Source organism: Passer montanus, unplaced genomic scaffold (genome assembly GCF_014805655.1).
Source record: "Passer montanus isolate IOZ18808 unplaced genomic scaffold, ASM1480565v1 scaffold5, whole genome shotgun sequence".
NCBI classification, from domain to species: Eukaryota; Metazoa; Chordata; class Aves; order Passeriformes; family Passeridae; genus Passer; species Passer montanus.
The window spans coordinates 9,980,609-9,994,617 of NW_024369929.1; the positions used below are offsets into that span (position 1 = coordinate 9,980,609).

The 14,009-nt window shown below is 40.9% G+C and overlaps 1 protein-coding gene across 2 annotated transcripts in view; it reads left to right on the plus strand.

Annotated features, from left to right (window-relative positions):
- The first annotated feature begins 218 nt into the window (after positions 1-218).
- Positions 219-14,009, plus strand: part of CTXND1 (cortexin domain containing 1) — a 35,017-nt gene continuing 21,226 nt past the window's right edge. For both annotated transcript variants that reach the window (XM_039722719.1, XM_039722718.1), the window contains exon 1: positions 219-425. The gene's annotated coding sequence lies outside the window, so the exon portion shown is untranslated. The remainder of the gene's footprint in view (positions 426-14,009) is intronic.

Below are 14,009 nucleotides of genomic sequence, written 5' to 3' on the forward strand. Positions count from 1 at the left end.
TATTGTTAACTTGAGCTCTCTCTGAAACATATAAATTAGTGTTTGGCTGAGAATTCCAGTGCGAGTTGCAGAATACAACTTGCACGATACAGAACTGTAAAGCACGATGAAGCATCCCCAGCCCCTTTGCCTTTAAAATGCCATGGCAGCACAGAGGCTCTCGGCAGAACACCTTATCTGCTCTCCAGAGCTGTGACTCTTCATCCTTTCCTTATGAAGACCCAGGGGATTGCTTACTTAGCATACACCAGAGGCAATGGATAGGGTGAGCAGCCACTGCAGCCAGAAACCCCCAGCACCGAGCACGGGCAATTCCCTCCACAGGCAGAGACTTTGGAGCTGAATTGTGCTGGACGGAGAGCCCTCGGCCGAGCCGTGTGTGCCCGGGAAGAGCAGCCCCTGGCGCCGGGCTGGAAAGCAATGCAGTAAGTGCCGGGATATTGCAGCAGGCACCGCTCCCCCGGGCTCGCCGGGGCTTTGCAGCTGCTGCTGCCAGGGACACAGCCTCCAGGAGCCGGGGCAGGGCTGCATGATTTCTGTTGTTGTTTCTAAGCGAAGTGGAGGGATGGGTTTGCAGCGCCGGGGACGGTGGGGTTTGCTTTGTGTGCCCGTGGGGGTGTTGCAGGGCAGTGCTCGCTCCGTGTCCTGTGCTGAACTAGGGCTGCTGGCTTTGGGGAGCTCTCTGTGCTCCTGCTGGACAGAGATGTGCTTAATAACTTCATGCCAGCAGGCATTTGTGTTCCCCTTAATCATGCAGCATGTTTCCCGTGCTTGGGTGCAAACTATTTTCTGTACTAGTACTAGGTACTGTGGTGCTGGGTTTACAGGGGCTGTGCCTTTGGGTAATGATGAATTGTAGATTGAAACTGTGTGAATGAATGAGTGCCCTGATGGTGGGTAATGCTTTCATTTCATATGGCTAATTTCTACTTTGTGGCAAATTCTTCACTGTGGTGTGGAATTGCAGATGCTTTTTTGGTAGATTAATGTTTGTAAGCAGTACTTTATCATAGCAGAGCTGTGGCTTTCTTCAGATTCTGATGTTGTTACTGTACTCTGCAGTAGCAGCTTTCTGCTTGTACTGAGTAGGAGAGGGAAAGCATGAGTTAAAGTTTGCTTTATATGATGAAGGATTTTTACATAGTTTGAAAGTGTTTTGCAAAATTAGCATTTGGGCAGTAATTGCAGGCCTTTGGAATGATCTGTGCAGCATTTAAAGCAAATTTAACTGTACAGTTTTTGTTCTCTTACTTGGAAACTAATACCAAGCTTAATTCCTCTGGTTTCTTGGTACAGCTTCCTCAGTGACTTATGAGCTTTAGGATAACTGCCTGCCTTCAGCCTCACTGCCATTTTGGGCTTCAGGCATGTTTAACTCTTTAAGGCAATGCTTGCAAAATTCTTTTTAAGAGAGCAGTACATGCAACTGCCAAAAGTTAGGGATTCTCTTTTTGCTGCTCAGTCAAATGTCAATAATAAGTAGCTATTGGTCTCTTGTGAAGGAGCACTAATGAAACCATTCCTTGGTTTTCCCACTCATTATTTGTTTGTAAGTTGGGGTTTATTTAGTTCTTGTAAAATATTCGCATAACGAAGAGAGAAATATTCCTCTGATATATCTGTCATTTTAGTTTTGAGCAACATTTGTAGCATCACTAATTTGAAGGTATAATTCTCAAAAATTAGGCAAATAAAGTTCAGCTTCTTCTAAAAGAGTTTTTGCAGAGATGCTGCTGAAGATGGGTGTAATGTTTAGTCCCAGGCATAGCTGATCAGACCAAAAAATACCCTGGAAATTCTGGCACCTTTTCACTGCCATGCAACACGCATGTGCTGGAGTTTTTTCCTTGAGATTAAGGTTCAGGTGCTGAAAAGAAACATTTCCTCTGGCACTGAAGTCAAGAGAATTTTCTCTTTTCATCTCAGAGAAGCCTTGTGACATATGCTGTTATTGAGTTGCAATTGCTAAGACAATGCAAAATTAATAAGTGATAATTATTCTTCATTAGCTGTACAGGTTTGAAGGTGGACAAATCTACAAGGAGGGTGGATCACATCTGAATCTGATCTGCTCCCCTCCTCCCTTTCTCTCCAACCCCTACCCTTCTGTTTATGAGCCTTTGATAGGTGCTATAGCTGCTCTCATTTAAGGACCTGAACCTAAGACCCGTGCAATTTTTCCAGTCACAGGTTCACAATCCGTGTGTGCCTCATCTGCCCCTGCTTTTTCCATCTGGATTTCCAGCAAAGCCTGTAGCAAACTTGGAAGATATGAGAATTTATTATAAGTTATCTCTGACTGAGAATTATAAAGCTGGTGTTGGTATATCTGTCATGAGGAAAGAGCAGGGATTTAACCGCGCTCAGAACACAGTTTTGATGACATGATCATCAGATATTTTCAGGTAAACTAACTCCAGTAATTTAACAAGCTATTATTTTCAAATTATTTCCTCTGAGGTACAAAACAGGAGAGGGAAAAAATGCAAAGAAGGAGTTGGATGTTGGAAAGTCACTGGATTCATAATGAGAATCACAAGACTAAAAGGAAGATTATGTCTGGTTTTATGCTTTCATGCAATTCTGAGTCTTTAATCAAAATGTGTTTCCTGAACTGGAACCTCAAAATTATTTGCCAAATATTATTATCTGTAACTAAAACGTGCTCAGAACACAGTTTTGATGACATTATCATCAGATATTTTCAGGTAAACTAACTCCAGTAATTTAACAAGCTATTATTTTCAAATTATTTCCTCTGAGGTACAAAACCTCTGAGGAGAGGGAAAAAATGCAAAGAAGGAGTTGGATGTTGGAAAGTCACTGGATTCATAATGAGAATCACAAGACAAAAAGGAAGATTATGTCTGGTTTTATGCTTTCATGCAATTCTGAGTCTTTAATCAAAATGTGTTTCCTGAACTGGAACCTCAAAATTATTTGCCAAATATTATTGTTCATGTCAAATGTAAAATGGAGAACATTAGGTATAAAATCTAATTTCTCAGTCCAGAATAAGCATATTAGTAAACATTATGTTTTCACCTCACCTTGTCTGTAAGTAACCCTGGCAGGAGCCTTGCCTCACAAGTCAAGTTCACTTTATTGCATCGCAACCTGAGAGAGAAACACGCAAAGGGAAGTTTACTAATTTTGTCCTACCTTGCCACTAATGAGCTGCAAGTCAATTTAATTAATGAAGAGTAGCTGCTCAACATTTGTAGTCACCTGAACTACTTTAATTTGCATCACTGTATTTCTACCAGTTTGTGATGTGTAGAGGCACGGGCAGATTTCCCTGACAGTAAGAAAAACTGTCATTTAAGTACCAGAGGCAAAACTCCCAGTACAAAACTGGATAAAAGAATATCCAGTGGGTGGATAAACATGCTGCATCATTTCAAAGCCCAGTGGAAGTGTGTGTCATTCTTGCACCAGGAAGCAATGGCACAGACGATGTCACATTAAAAGACATTCAGCATATTCTCAAAGAGATAAGTTAACTGTGTTTGTACAAGAGTGGGGAATTTTTGTACCATGCTTAGTAGAACTGTCATGTTTATAAAGAAATACTTCTTTCAGCTAGTGACATCCAAAATGTGCCACATACATAGTCAACACTTTCTTTCTGATTACAAAAGAAAGGACATTTTCTTCCTTTCTTGTTTTTCAAGGGTAGACTCTGATGGCGTCAACTACTTAGATATGCTGCATAGTAATTATTTTATTCATATGTATGAAAGAAAATCTCTTAGAATCTTCATTATACTTATCTGCTGTGAGCATCAAGATTGAATTTAACTGGGATTTTCAGATATATGCTTAGACAGTCCGTTTTCAACAACAAAATGAATATGCTATTATTTTCTACTATCACTTCTTTCCAAGGGCAATTACTTAATACTCTGTAATAGCTACAATTTAGGATACTTCATTTGCCACGGTGACTTTCCTCACTTTCCACACCCACACAAACCCCAGAACCTACTGTGAGTAAAGCAGCAGTGCAGTAGCATTCAAGGAGGATTAAAGGACTAAGATTGAGCACTTCCTAAAGCCTGCAGCCTGAGCTGTCATTTAAAACAGGAGCCAAAGTGATGTACCTTCCTTTCCCAAGTGCTGCCCAAAAGGTGTAGGGATGCACACAAAAACCATGCAGAATTAGAAAGATCACACGCTATGTTTGGCAAAGTATCTTCAAAGTGCACCTGGTAAGGCAGGGTGACCTTCAGAAAGTGCAGAAGAGCTGGCCCACGATTCTGTCACCTTCTGCATCTATTCCTTAAAGCTTTAGGCAAGAATTCTGGCATCTGGCTTTTTTGGAGGATAATTCAGGACATTGAACTTTAAAAGGAGGCTGTGGAAGTCTGTATTCTAACAAACTTAGTCGTGAGCAATAAACTGCAAATCAGCATCTGATTTTCACTGAAACATCTGGAAGAAACTCCAAATGCCACATGCTCAGCTCTGAATCTTCACAAGTTCATGGAACCTTTAATGATATTTTCTTTCCTCCTGGACAGAAATGCAAAGGAAACAACATATGAACTAAACAAGGGTTTGCTTGAATGATGGCTGCAGAGACACACACCTCTTCTCAGCATTATTTTAGCATTTGAGTTTCAAACCTATTTCATCCAGCCCTGGGGAGACTAAGCCTCTGGGGATCCTATTCATGATACTCAGAATTCACAGTACTCAGCCAGAGAGATTCCCAGCATTGCATCCCCCAGTGTCAGTCAGGACTTTGTTCAGAGGAAAAGATGAGGAAATGAGACAGAAGGTTGCTCAAAACACAGATGCTCACATTTCTTCTGCTAGATACAGGGAATGATTTATTTCTTTTTATCATAAATCACAGGTTTTCCTTCAAGGCTTTGCTTTAGACTTTCAATCAGTGCTGATAGCTGTAAAGAATCATATGCCCAAGCAAATCTAAATTACCTGGTGGAAAAGCCTTCCATTCCTTTCCCTGCCCCATCTGATTGATTTCATGATTACTGCAGAATTTGCTGCTTCACACATTTAGTTTGTCGTATAAATTGGTCCAAGGCAGCTGATGCCACCCATCCAATTTTGTTTCCATATTCACATTCACGCTCCCATTCTCTCTGTCTGCATCACCAATAAATCTAAGATTTCTTACCAAATAACCATACCACACCATATGTTGCAGAATTGATTGGGATTTTCACCAGTTTAGTTTAGAATTCAGCCCTTAGTCTGAGCATAATTCAGCTGGGAGGAGGAGATCAATTCTAGAATCACAGAGTGGTCTGGGTTGGAACGGGCCTTAAAACTCATCCCATTGCAACTCCCTGCCATGAGCAAGGAATCTTCACTAGACCAGGATGCTCAGAGATCCACCCAACCTCTCCTTGAACACTTCCAGGGAAGTGATTTTTAAAAAGCCTGGTGAGAGCCATGAGCCAAAAGCCACATCAGATATTACAAAAAACAGTGAGAATGAAAAGAAGGGGAAACTTCAGTTACCAATACAGAGGGAGCCAATTTTTGTCAGTAAGATCTTGTCAGGAAAGTGTCTTCCATTACTAGAAGTCCAAATGATGATAAGTCATAATTGCTCAAACTCAAGGAACTCAAAGTAATCAAACCAAAAAGACTGAACTCTGAAAAAATAAACATTGCATTCATTTTCTCTTTCATTTTGGGGTATTGTTAAGGATTTATGCTTCAAAGCTTTCATCTTCAAACATATGAGAACATTTTAGAATAAAGAGTTTTATATCCTTGCACAGTAACTTCAGAAGAGCTTCAAAAGCATCGCCACGTATAAAAACCACACAAGGTTAAAATTTAGGTAATCCCTATATTGAGAATCACAACTTGACAAAACATCACTTGCTTCTTGCTTGTTTTTATTTTTTACATTACATGACCATCTTTGTGTGTTACAGCCAGCAGAAATGTTTCCCAGAAAGAGAAATTGAGAGATGTTCTACCATCTGCATCAGCAAACCACCAGAAAATGATGTTTTCTGGATTATATTCTGCCTCTGAGCTCACTGTATCATCTCTGCAGTTTTGCAAGTTGCAAGCAAAAGGCAGCCAGAAAGGAAATACTCAAGTAAAGCTGATCCAATTCTTGTTCAGCTGCAAAAGTATTCAGAAATATCTCTCCTTACTCTTTTCATGTGCTATATTTGGTCAGCACACTGAAGTTGACTTGCATTATATTCTCTCCCATTCAAACCCTGTCACACCATTACAGCACTGACAGTTCTCATCTCCATGTTCACTCGGGGTATTTTCTGGGAAGAAGCAGATTCTCCTGTTTGGAAACACCTGCTTGCCCTCCATATCACTTTCCTTCTGCCACATCTCAGTAATAAGCTCTTTTAAGAATTGCCTGGAGGACGGGAACAGGTTGGTAATAGCAAGAAAAAAAAACCAAAACAAACTCAGAATTGCATCTGTGAAGGAGGTTTTCCCCAGCTGCCTTCTGCTTTGGGTGTTGATCCCATATCCATGGGAGGCAGTGAGGAGACTCCCACCGACTCTGCATCAGGACCCGAAAGGCTCCTATGGGAGGTGCTTTGGGAGTGGTGGTGATGTTTATGATGCAGAAAGAAAGAAGTGCAGGAGCTCGTGACCCTGCAACCCTGGCCGTGGTGAGCAGCCCCTCCTGGCAAACACCCAGCTCCCCTCAGGGCCTTTATTTGCCTGAGTCCCACACACATTAAACATTCATAGCTGGGCTGTTAGACAATGAAGTTTTGTTCCTTCCTCTTGTTTTTTAATATTTTCTTGATTTAAATTATGTGCGGAACAAAGGAAATAATATTTTAGAAGAGGAATGAAAGCATAATACAGGCATAAATAAAATTTTGGTTGCAGACAGAATTAAAGTAGATGGAGTAACTTTTCTTATGAAGAAATACTGCACCTGGGGAGGGTGTTTTGTATAATACTCCATAGCTTAGGATTTGATTTTAAAAGCCTTTTGGACACACTTAGATCTCAAAATGTAGAGAAAACCAGCAAGGGAATGTGTCTCCTTTTTTTTATATTTAAAGCATTTCCTTCATATAATCCTTGTAAACCCGAGATTTTGCTGAGATAATAAGTGCATACAAATGAAGTATATTCTCTAAAAGAAGCAAAACCCAAAGAACCAAATAAAGATCTGGAAAGAAAATGCAAGCAGCATCTATTCCACAGTAAGTTTCCTTAAGCAATATTCAGCGCTAAGGCATTTTCTGTTTAATGTAAGAGCAAAAGCAGCAGGTCCCAGCTGGATACACCTGTCTCTCTTGACGAAGCAGCTGAGTGTTTCAGCAAGCAGCCAAGGAAGGGGTATGTCCATGTGCTGCTCCATTTCGAGCTCACTGGACAGACGTGTACAGCAACCTGTCAGGGTTGCTGACATCAGTGTTTGTCTCCAAAACTACCCTGTGACACTGGGGTTGGCTTTAAAGGACACTACTGAGCTGTTAGGAAGCACAGTCTGCACAGAAGCCATCACTGTCTGTAAGAGGAAGAGTTTGAGTAGGGGTAAAATACAGAGAGGACATTTAAATTATAATTGTGTACAAGTACACACACATACAGATGCAAACCTTAGGGCTCATTTTGGGGTTTCCACCAGCTGCTCACTAAAAAGAAGGACTTGGGAGCCACTGGAGCCCACAAACCACAAGGTTTTTGTAGTATTTGTCTACGTTATGAAGACAACACACTAAGTTACTCATGAAACAAAAGAAGCTCAGAGCTTTTCTATGCCTCTTTTTTTTTGTTTTTAACACTCTGAGTTTCCTTCCCTGAGCCTGTAGACCTGAAGGAATAGCACCTTACAAGTGCTGCTCCCTAGCCCTGCCCATGGGCACAGATTAAATGCAGCAGAGATGGAGCTAAATTATTTTAAATTTTGCTGTTGACTCTACAGAACAGTTTTCTGGTTCTCCTGCACCTGGGGTCATGTCATAAAAGTCATGTTATGCTTTCAGGTGATATTTAATCAGTCACCATCCACAGGAAAAGACCTCAGCTGACTGCTAGGCTTTTTTCCCCTTGTGGTTAGCATTCAAGTGCCCTTCTACTGATTGTGGAACAAATTCTTCTGTGATGCTTGCCTGGGTTTCAAATGTCTGGACATTCTGCATGTGTGGTAGATGAAACTTCTCAACCTACTCATTGCAAATACAGGGGATCAGTCTCACCCTTTGCCCTGCAGTTACCATTGCTGTCATAGCAACTTGGCCCCACATATTCAAAGTTTGTTTGTAAACCTGCTGCCCTCAAAACCATTTCTGTCTCCTCCAGTGACTTCACTGGGCAGTTTGGCAGCAGAGGGCCACATTGAATTCTTCTCAGTTAAAATTCACAGGAGTTATAGTTTAACACTTAAAGGGTCAGACTGGCTGTGTAAGGGAACCACAGGAGCAACCAACCTAGGCTGAGGTTTTTTATGAACTCTGATTTAGTGATTTAAATTTATTTGGTTTTCTGAGATGGTCTAAAGCTCATAGGCAGTGCATTACTCTGTCGTGGCTGACAAGAGGTAACTTCTAAAGATGCATGACCTTAGTTTCTTGCTGTCTTGGAAACATAATAATATCTCTACCACATTGGAAGTAATACTTTTTATTAAGTTCCCTGCCCCATTTGCAGTTATGGCCATGTTATGTGCTCTGCCACAGTGATAACAGAAACACATCAACATGAACCTTGCTGGAAATAGCTCCAGCACAGCTTTGAAAGCCATTTTCTCAGGTGAATGAAGTAAAGAGAAACTTTCCATCTCCAGGAACATATGAGCCTTTCTAGTGCACTTGGAGGCTTGGCCAGCTGGAAGCAGGAGCTGTATCAAACTGCTGTGGAGCCTGTTTGGAAGCTGACTCCAGCACAGGAATTGAAATAAATGAATTTGGCACCTAAAAGGAGGTTTTGTGGAGTCAACGCTTTCTAAGCAGAGGACAGAGAGAGATTTGGCAAGGTTGGTGCATACATTATTGACATTTTAATGTCACAAAGGGGTAATCCCAGGTCTAACTCTGAGCCAGCTGAACTTGTCGTGGTCTTGAAGCCCACCCTTCTCAGGTGCAGGGCTGAAGGGATGCTGAAGTGACAGCCTGGGTGGGCAGGGGAGTGCTAGACACTGTCAGAAAATAAACACATGCAGAATAAACACCCCACCCTTTCTGCACTAACCTGTGATTTTCTGCATTCCCTACTACCCACCCACCAAAGATGAAGCTTTTATGTTGATAGTTGTCAGAAAATGAGCATGAGAATGTTGAGAAAATAAATAATTTATGCCTGCTTGTGATTGTTCAAACCAAAACACTTTTTTAAAGGAATCTTTCCGAAATGGAAATCAATGATGGTTGGCATCATTCTCAGAACATTGCCTTGGGACACTGAAGTGTACAAATGCTTTGCTGATATTTTGGACACAGTGCAGAAGAATTTTCCAAGTGATTTTCCACCTCCCAGGAAAGAAAAATATTGTATTTTCCTATTTGCATTTGGACAACTATTTGTATCTTAAAGCAAGTATCTGCAAAACATTCATGCCTGCAGCATTTTTAAAATTAATAGCACAGAAGGAAATAACACTGGCAGTCTAGCAGATTTTTTCTGTTGGATTTGGTAAGAATGGGATACTCTGTGCAAAGAAAGTCTTGTTTCCCTGTTTGCTTAGGGATCAGAACCGTTGTCTTTAGCTTTCTTTTCTCCTGACAATTTGTTCCTGTAATCTCCTTATGTTCCTACATTAAAACCTTTGGCTAAATTGAGAGGTAGCTTAACCGACAATTTAAACTACACATTAGTAAACATAACAGGAGGCAGTGGAACAAGTCACCCCAGCAAGAGAGAAAAACAGTCAACAACAGGAATCTGTGCTGCCTCACCTACTTTTTATTCATTCTTTGAAAATTGTTTCCTGCAACAGCATCTTTCTTCCTGCATTTTCAAATTACATCTGCTCACACAAAGCTCATGATATGCAGAATAGTTTGCACCATGGTCAGGTCTGTTCTAAGGAGATAATAATGGATTTTAATCAGTGGCAAGCACAGGAACTGAGTGTCTGGAGGACACTGAGGGTCTGAGCACATCCAGGGGAGCCAAGTGGCAAGATTTGGATGGGCCCAGTGACTTGTCTGGGGGCACACAGAGCTCCTCAAAACGGCTCAGCATCAGCTGAAAGCATCTTCTCCAAGTGCAAGGTGTGTGGGGTAACAAACCCCTACCCCAAAACCACCCAGCAGGGGATTCCAGGTCACCCTTCCCTGGGATGGGGGAGGACAGGCAGAGGAGCTCTGGGAACCTCTCAAAGAGCTTTGCCATCACTGTTTCTCTGAGAAAGGATCATGCTCCATGACCAGCACAGCAGACACAGTACTGCAAATCTGTTTTCTGCAATAAAACCAGGACTGCCTCACCCAGAGCTAGAGCAGCACCACCAAGGTGCTCAGCTCTTCAGGGAGGAAGGGGCTTGGGGAAGGAATCATTCTAAACCATCAAACTAGAGCCCCAGCTCCTTGGCTAGGACATTTTCCTTGCTTTTCCCCCTCTTCACCACGTGATCCAAAAAAGAGTCTCACCCCTTGACTGTCTGGGAAATGTGATAAGTTAGATCAGGAAAAGAAAAATTTCTCCCCCAGCTCCATTAAATTCCATGGGTGTTCTGAGAGAAGATGATCTTTAGACAGCAGCAGAATATATGAGTGCAAGCAGACAGTAATTTTATTACACAACTGCCCAATAGCACTTCTCTGAAATATTTTGAAGTTCTATGGCATAGAGAAAGTCAGCACTTCTTAAAGCAGTTTAAACCATAAACCAGAGTGGTAACCAGCAGGGGAAAATAAGAATAGCTGTTCCTTCAGAATTTTTGAGTGATTAGACTAATTTTCAACCTTTCTTGTACATGATCTATTATTTAATCTCCCACCTTACTTCATAGCAGCACAACAGTCTATTTTAAACCTCTGTTTTTCCTCCATTATTAGAGCATTACTCTCTAGAAGAATGGATTTTTGCAAAATGCTAAGAGGGAGGAGAAAGCAGGAGCAGATCCAAAAAAGGTTCAGATGGCTGTGCCAGTCCTGCTGCTGTGCCATGTCACTGCTGCTGTCAAGAATATTCCTCACCTTGAAAGCCAAATCAAAGAGAATTTTAAAATAAGGAATAAAATTAGAAGATCAAACATGTGAGGTGAGGAAAGTGGGATCTGGTCCAGTTCTTACTATTTTCTTTCCCTTATTGTGTTATCATGAATAAAAATCAGTAAATGCTCTAACTGCAATTTATGTCAGAGTAAAAAAGAGAGCAACAATGAAGTTTCTACAATATTTTACTTTTATCACATAACATTGGCTAACTACTGCATTTTTCCCTCACTTGATCTCTTTGTAAGGTTATCTTAAAAAGTTTCCTCCCTCTTTACTTGAAAGGATGAATTCTATTTCTAAATAGATTTGCTCAGCAAAATTTTCTGATTTCTGTTCTTACAGTTTCTTCTCATTGTATTAACACTTTGAGTTTTTTTTCCCCACACAGCTCTTGCTAATATATACTTGCATTAACATGTTGCTTATTGGGCCCATAAACAAATTAATAAGCAGGGTGGTAAATAACTACTAAAGGTCTTGTAGAAATACATTTAGCAGGCAAGAATATGTTTGAATTAATAATATTCACATCAAAAGAGCAGAGATGATTCTATATACCTCTTTCTTTTAGATATTTTTTAGATCTCTGTAACTTGCTGAGAAGCTGTGCTTAAAACACCCGTGTGAATACAGAGCAGAACATCTGAAGTAATTTACTTTCAATCCTTCTCAAAAATGCTCTGCATCTGCTTGTACAGCAGAGCAGCTCTGGGGACACTGAAAGGGTGCTGTGAAAATCACTGCCCCGTAAAGTCCTTGCTGGCTGCTGTTTAGAAAAGGAATTTGTGAAGGAATAAAGGCACATTTTCACCAGGTTACAAAAAAGGAGAAGGAAGAAATAGTTTCCAGTTGCTGGAACTAAAAAAGGCAAGGAAGTGCAAGTGCATGCAAAGAGGGAAAACCACAATTCTCCTTTGCAAAAAGGAAGGAATGATGTGTAAAAGGCATTCAAGAAAATACTTCTACCCCAGCCACAGGGAAGATTTGTGTATAATCAACTTCTGTTTGCTGCAGAGCAGTTGCCGACGTATTTTCATGCAAGCTGATGTTGTTTTCCCTGCTTGAGTGGCATAGCAATAATAAATACATTTATTATTCATTAAATGCCTTCAAAATATTTTAATATGCCTCAGCATTTCCAAGGTGTTCAGATCACAGCATAAAACACCCTGCTCACATAATTTTCTGCCTTAACAACTGAATATTGCAGTTTGTAGTTTAAAGTTTCTGAGTGCACGTTTTCAGACAGAGTAGAGAATCACTTTAGGTATCTGGAGCCAAAAGCCTAAAGAGAAGCTTTCCTCTTAAAAATCACACTCTACCCCCTCATCCCCCCATCAAAAGAAAGCTGGCATTATACACAGTTCTATTCTCCCATATTTTATAAAATAAAATTTCATAAATAAGGTTTCATAAAATTCACCAAGTTCAGAAGTTGTCAAATGAGGAAAAGGATTTTTTTAAGGCAAAGACAGACCAATAGATAGGTGCTATAGTATCTATAGTATGTGCATACATTGCTTTGTGTGATTTGGCTTGATTGTTTCTTTTCTATACACAAAAACACCCCAACAAACCAAAAAAAAAAAACCACCCAAAAAAACCCCCCAAAAATAAAACCAAACCAACCAACCAACCAAAAAATTTTAAAAAACCACACAAAAACCCCCAAGCCCTGCCCCCTCCAAAACAAACAAACAAAACAAAAAAACCAGGAAAGGAATGAGGAATCAAGATTTAGTCCTATGAATTTCTTTACTTGCTGTTTGGAAGTAAGACTTCACTGGCCACAGGGTCCCAGCCTAGATTTGCATGATGGAGAGCTCTGCATAGCATTTCCTGAGTGCCAAAGCAGATGGAAGGTGATTTATGGCCTTCATTGTTTATGGGGATAAAGGACGAGAGAATTATGCCTAGATCACTGTGTCCCAAATAATTCCTTAAGGTTATCAAGTTTGCACAGCTCTGTCTTATGTTAAGTTTATGCTGGAAAAAGAAAAATAAATCAAAAGAAGAGGAAGTGAACCACTGAAGCAGAATGCCCAGGGAATGTACCAAAGCACATAGTGCTTATTTATCTACAGCTGAACCACCTCAGCCAGGGAGAAGTTTTATTCCCAGTCTCTGCTCAGAGCTTCCAGTGAAACCCTCACAGATTATATTATTGTCACCAAATCCAGCATTTGGTGATTATCTACAATTAGAGTCTGGCAACCTGTAGGCCATAAGCAAATAAATAAATCTGAAAGCTAAATAGTTTTTCTTCTTTAAAGATTAGCACTTGAAACATCTAACTGCAGTTACCAGTGCTGAGAAATACACAGAGGGAAATCCTCCAGGGAGCAAAGAGCAGCCTGTGGTCCAGTGAGCAGTGCCATGAGATGCTCAGCCCCTCAGCAGCTGGAGATGCCTGCTGCCATCCCTGGAAAGGGCTCAGAGGCACTGGAGACATGATCCTGACTGGAACTGGCAGAAACCTCTCACCAAGATGCAAAATAAGGCTAAAAATGAGTATGTGCTGGTTTCCTGGATGTCTCCCAGGTAAGAACGTGGAACTCCAGGGGGATGATTCCCAGAGTTCTGGCAGTGACAGAGCTGCCACTCATGAACTTCAGCACATCCCAGCAGCCAAGGCTGGTTTTGCCATTTGCTAACATTGCTGCACTTTGAAACTTAAAATGGAGCTTGTTACAGCCCTGGCTTGTGACAGGGAGTTCTTGTTTTGCTACAAGAACTCTTGCTTTCATATTAATAAAGTCAGGCACTGACAATTTTGCTGTTGTTTAGGGTAAATGCTGCTGCAGGGTTATGTGAGGCTGTGGTCTCAGTCAATGTGGTATAGGATTTACCATTAGTTCCAAAATGAAA